Source organism: Hordeum vulgare, chromosome 3H (assembly GCF_904849725.1).
Source record: "Hordeum vulgare subsp. vulgare chromosome 3H, MorexV3_pseudomolecules_assembly, whole genome shotgun sequence".
Lineage (NCBI taxonomy): Eukaryota > Viridiplantae > Streptophyta > Magnoliopsida > Poales > Poaceae > Hordeum > Hordeum vulgare.
In genome coordinates, this window is record NC_058520.1 from 600,518,690 (window position 1) to 600,525,193 (window position 6,504).

General features: G+C 37.1%; 2 non-coding genes across 2 annotated transcripts; both read right to left on the reverse strand.

Annotated features, from left to right (window-relative positions):
* Window positions 1-4,545: 4,545 nt before the first annotated feature.
* Window positions 4,546-4,622, reverse strand: TRNAK-CUU. The gene has a single exon. It is a non-coding gene; the product is annotated as a tRNA-Lys (tRNA).
* A 1,012-nt stretch (window positions 4,623-5,634) lies between these two features.
* On the reverse strand, window positions 5,635-5,707 carry TRNAK-CUU. The gene has a single exon. It is a non-coding gene; the product is annotated as a tRNA-Lys (tRNA).
* Window positions 5,708-6,504: the final 797 nt, after the last annotated feature.

A 6,504-nucleotide genomic window follows, 5' to 3' on the forward strand; every position in this document is an offset into this window, starting at 1 on the left:
CTTAGTGAAAGACATATATTATAAAAAATATATCATTAGAAACGTTAGATGTTTTTATTTTTTAATGATATAATTTTTATGTTAAACAATATATTTTATATAAATTAAATTAACGACCCACATGTATGCCTTCTAAACTGTAACAGAGGGAGTACTACGAAGTTTTGATGGTGACACAGATGCATAGCCAATAATTAATCTATTTGTATGTGAATAGCTTTGGTCTCGATCGATTGCATGCTGCTCTTGGAATTGGATTGCAGGTTTTTTGAGTAATTCAGATGCCCGAAATGAAATAAGAAGGTAAATGTGAAGGGATTTACTTGTCCTCCTTGACTCCAACCAAACCCTTTAGGCCTTGTTCGGTTGCACTGGATTTAAGGGGGGTTAAAGGGGATTGTGAGGGATAACATCCCCTGTAAGTCATAATCCTTCACAATTCCCTTTAAACCTCTCAGACTCCATGGCGTGAAATTTCTCATTAAATTATTGCAAAAGGAGACACGCAAGGGACGTGATGTTTTTGCACCCGAGCTCATATGAGCTTGGGTGAACAGTAAATTCAAAAACTATTATAAAAATGTTTCAAAAAATCTGAAATTTGTTTTGGACAAACTTTGACAAATGTTATAAGTGCTCGTCAAATTCCATCATGAAATCACATTTTTGAGAGTCGTGGCAAAAAAAAAATCAAAACTCTGAAAATGCTACTTTCAAAAGCATTTTGGAACACTAATTTTGTTTTTTGCCACACTTTAAAAAATGTGATTTCGTACTGAAATTTTGCAAGCTACTAAAACATTTGTCAAAGTTTGCTGTAAAAAAATTAAGATTTTTTTGAACATTTTTAAAATATTTTACGAATTTACTGTTCACCCGAGCTCATTTGCGCCTGGGTGTAGAATAGCACTTTCCACACACAAGCAACTACTTCGATCCCTTGTTGGGGCTGTTTTATACAGGCATCTGACCCTTCTTTTCCTACTCACGTGAGCGAGGTGGTACTAGAGCATCTACAACAAATTGTTCTGTGCGTTAAAAATCGTTTTTTAGGACGCCGACAACTTCAGCAGATGATGTTGTGAAATAGCTCGTGCGAACGAGTTTACTTTGGATGCCGGATAACTCAATCAAGACTACTGTGCTGCGTAGCAGGGGGGCAGCCCGGAGTCAAGTGAAGCATGAGCTACATGCTTTTAGCTTGCACGGAGAAGACATGGGCCGGGTGCTTCTTTTTCTTAGGGGTGTGTGTGCCACACGCGCTGGAAACTCTTTCTCTCATGCTTATGTGTGCTAAGTGCGTTGGCCCATGCATGTATAGATCCATCGAGTTGACATTCGTTTTCTTTTCCTCTGTATGTCTTGTGCATTGGTACAAATAATTAGATGGGCAACCCATGAATGTAGACTTGTATCCGTATCTTATCCACTGTTAATCGAGTTGCCCATGGGTCATACCCATGGACGCATGGAAACCCATAACTTAATTACCCATTTGGGTCGGGTGTCCATGGGGGGACATACTCATGGGTCGAATTGCCAGGTTAATCAAAGACTAATATGGGGAAGACATTTACTCCTCGTCATTCAAGCTGACACGTATTCGTTCGGAGAATGTACAACTGTCAAAAGTAATAGTTACAAGAACTCTTAACTCAGATCTACTGTGATACTAAATCACAGTCTAAGTTTTGATTTTCATGAAGAGAGTGGCGGTTGCCCCTTGCCAACGATACTTTCTCCTCGTCGCTGGGAGCTACGACGGTAGTGTCGGCAAATTGTTGAAATTTTATGTAGAACATGGCAAATTATTGAACATTTTGCATATTCCCATACTATTTAGTGGAACTATATTTCGGAATTACTGTTCCTTCTGGTAAATGTTGAGTTGAACGAGGCAATTTTGTTGAAAATGTCGAACATGGCAAATTGAGATAGAACTTGACATTTATGTAGGACATGAAAAAAATGTGAGCCTGCAACTGTGTGCGCGCGCACCTGGTTGCTCTGCTCCGCCAAGCGGTTGTCCTCCAGCTAGTTCTGATCTGCACGTGGGTGATGGTGAATTCTTTTTATACTTCATCCATCAACCGGGTAACATGCCAAAATACCATGGCAAATTTACATCAGGCGCGTATAAAATATTTAGTTGGCAAATTTAGCCTTGCGCTCTACCGACTGAGCTAGACGGGCTGTGGTGTCAACATTTTAAGAGCCTTGTATACTCCTTTTTAATCAATAGATTTTTTCCAAATAGTGCCATGTCTTTTTTTGGAAATAAAAATCATAAAACTTGCCATTTGATATTTTTGTCTTTTTCATATTAATCAAGGTAAGTTTTCTACTGATTTTCTTCTCTCTCTACATTTTTACATTCTTCGCTTTTAATTATGCATTTTTTGGTTGAGTAACATACTAAATGGTAGCATTTTTTATTTCGGTTGAGATTAAATTTCTTGTACACTCGATTGTAAATCTTAATGCAAATGTCATTTATGAATTTACTGTAAACATTGCACTTGCTAACTAGAAGGAAAAAAGTGGAAAGTTTTTAAAAAGAACATGAAATAATTTTGTCCTATGAAATCGATAAGGTAAATTAGATGCACACCGAATCCATTCATCAATCCATCCATCCTACAACACTTCCATTACATGTGGCACGAGCACACCATACCGCACTGATGATGCCATGATGGCAGTTTGTATATAATAGACATGACAACTTTTAACCCTAAAAAAAGCCGTTGAAATATATCAATATGAGACCTAGTTTCCAAGATTTCCTCGCGAAATGGTGAAAACGTTTTTTGAATTGATTTTTTTATTTAAGATATAAAACATTTTGGAAACTAAAAAGACAAAAAAATCATGTTGACATCATCAGTTTCGTCACTTATGCATGCATGCCTTGTCGTGGCGCAATGTGTGATCATTGAGCGTGTGGATTGTTGTTGCTCCCACCACACGTATGGGCGTTATCGCGACCCTTTTTGTAACGTACTAAATGATGGCATTTTTGTTGTTTCAGTTGAAATTGATTTCTTGTTCAAATGCAAATGCCATTTCTTGTATACTCCATTACACTTGTTAACTAGAAGGAAAAAAGTGAAATGTTTTAAAAACAACATGAACTAAATTCATCCTATGAAATCAATAAAGGTATAATAGATGCAAAAACATTTGTACGCCCACCTTGGGGCTCGAACCCAAGACCACAAGGTTAAGAGCCAGCATCGTCGTCGGCCCGGCGCGCGGCGCCGTCCAGGGACGTGCCGGCCTCGCCGACGTCCTCTGCCTCCTCTGCTCCTCCCCCGCCGCCGTGCTCGACCGGCCCGTCTCCGCGCTCCTCCCCAAGGACGGCGCCGGCGAGGTCCGCCGCGTAGATCCCCGTTCAAGGTACTCCTCCTCCCCCTCTTGGCATGTTTTTTTACGGTGATTACTTTTTCGTGGAAACGGACACGTTGGTCTTTGCGGACGCCTTTTTTTGCTGCAACTATCGCGCGATGGGAGGGGCTGCGGATGCGCGGATGCGTGATTTTCCTCTTGGTGGAGTACGGTCAGCCAAGATAAATTGCTAAACGTACACCAGACTGTGATTGGATTAATGATAATGGTTAGATTTCGATTTATCGGACTAATCCTGTGGTGCTGGTTGGTTGTGGGTCAATTTATTGGGTGCACTTAAGAAAGTTCTTGTTTGCTTGTTTAATAGTAGTATAGATGCATTTTGTTTTTGTTTTGTAACATACTGAATTGTGGCATTTTTTTGTTTCGGTTGAGATTTACTTTATTGTACACTCGATTGTAAATCTTAATGCGAATGTCATTTATGAATTTTCTGTAAACATTGCACTTGTTAACTAGGGAAAAAAGTGGAAAGTTTTTAAAAAGAACATGAAATAATTTCGTCCTATGAAATCAGTAAGGTAAATTAGATGCACACCGAATCCATTTATCAATCCATCCATCGTACAACACTTCCATTACATGTAGCACGAGCACACCATATCGTACTGATGATGCCATGATGGCAATTTGTATATAATAGACATGACAACTTTTAACCCTTCAAAAGCCGTCGAAAGATATCAATATAAGAACTAGTTTCCAAGATTTCCTCGCGATGGATTTAACGATGAAAAGGTTTTTTGAATTGAATTTTTTTATTTAAGATACAAAACATTTTGAAAACTAAAAAGACAAAAAATTCATGTTGACATCATCAGTTTCGTCGCTTATGCATGTATGCCTTGACGTGGCGCAATGTGTGATCATTGAGCGTGTGGATTGTTATGGCTCCCACCACACGTATGGGCGTTATCGCAACCCTTTTTGTAACGTACTAAATGATGGCATTTTTGTTGTTTCAGTTGAAATTGATTTCTTGTTCACTCCATTTTAAATTTTAATGCAAATGCCATTTCTTGTATACTCCATTACACTTGTTAACTAGAAGGAAAAAAGTGGAATGTTCTCAAAAAACATGAACTAATTTCATCCTATGAAACCAATAAAGGTAAAATAGATGCAAAAATATTTGAACACCCACCTTGGGGCTCGAACCCACCCAAGACCACAAGGTTAAGAGCCTTGCGCTCTACCGACTGAGCTAGACGGGCTGTGCTGTCAACATTCTCGGAGCCTTGTATAATACTTTTTAATCAACATATTTTTTCCTAAAAGTGCCAGGTTTTTTTTGGAAACAAAATTCAAAAAACTTGCCATTTGATATTTTTGTCTTTTTCATATTAATCAAGGTAAGTTTTCTATTGATTTTCTTCTCTCTCTACATTTTCAAATTCTTTTCTCTTAATTATGCATTTTTTGTTTTGTAACATACGAAATGGTGGCATTTTTTCGGTTGAGATTTAATTTCTTGTACACTCGATTGTAAATCTTAATGCAAATGTCATTTACGAATTTTCTGTAAACATTGCACTTGTTAACTAGAAGGAAAAAAGTGGAAAGTTTTTAAAAACAACATGAACTAATTTCGTCCAACGAAATCAATAAGGTAAATTAGATGCACACCGAATCCATACATCAATTCATCCATCCTACAACACTTCCATTACATGTCGCATGAGCACACCATACCGTACTGATGATGTCATGATGGCAATTTGTATATAATAGACATGACAACTTTTAACCATAAAAAAAGCCGTCGAAATATATCAATATGAGAACTAGTTTCCATGATCTCCTCGCGACGGATTTATTGGTGAAAACGTTTATTAAATTGAATTTTTTATTTAAGAAATTAAACATTTTGAAAACTAAAAAGATAAAAAATTCATGTTGACATCATCAGTTTCGTCACTTATGCATGCATGCTTTGACGTGTCGCAATATGTGATCATTGAGCGTGTCGATTGTTGTTGCTCCCACCACACGTATGGGCGTTACCGCGACCCTTTTTGAAACGTACTAAATGATGGCATTTTTGTTGTTTCAGTTGAAATTGATTTCTTGTTCACTCCATTTTAAGTTTTAATGCAAATGCCATTCCTTTTATACTCCACTACACTTGTTAACTAGAAGGAAAAAAGTGGAATGTTTTAAAAACAACATGAACAAAATTCATCCTATGAAATCAATAAAGGTAAAATAGATGCAAAAACATTTGTACGCCCACCTTGTGGCTCAAACCCAAGACCACAAGGTTAAGAGCCTTGCGCTCTACCGACTGAGTTAGACGGGCTGTGCTGTCAATATTTTAAGAGCCTTGTATACTCATTTTTAATCAATAATTTTTTTCCAAAAAGTGCCATGTCTTTTTTTTTGAAACAAAATTCATAAAATTTGCCATTTGATATTTACGTCTTTTTCATATTAATCAAGGTAAGTTTTCTATTGATTTTCTTCTCTCTCTACATTTTCAAATTCTTCTGTTTTAATTATGCATTTTTCTGTTTTGTAACATACGAAATGGTGGCATTTTTTGGTTGAGATTTAATTTCTTGTACACTCGATTGTAAATCTTAATGCAAATGTCGTTTATGAATTTTCTGTAAACATTGCACTTGTTAACTAGAAAGAAAAAAGTGGAAAGTTTTTGAAAAGAACATGAAATAATTTCGTCTTATGAAATCAATAAGGTAAAGTAGATGCACACCGAATCCATTCATCAATCCATCCATCCTACAACACTTCCATGACATGTAGCACAAGCACACCATATCGTACTGATGATGCCATGATGGCAATTTGTATATAATAGACATGACAACATTTAGCCCTTCAAAAGCCGTCGAAATATATCAATATGAGAACTAGTTTCCAAGATTTCCTCGCGATGGATTTAATGGTGAAAATATTTTTTGAATTGATTTTTTTATTTAAGATATAAAACATTTTGAAAACTAAAAAGACCAAAAATTCATGTTGACATCATCATTTTCGTTACTTTTGCATGCATGCCTTGACGTGGCGCAATGTGTGATCATTGAGCGTGTGGATTGTTGTTGCTCCCACCGCACGTATGAGCGTTATCGCGAC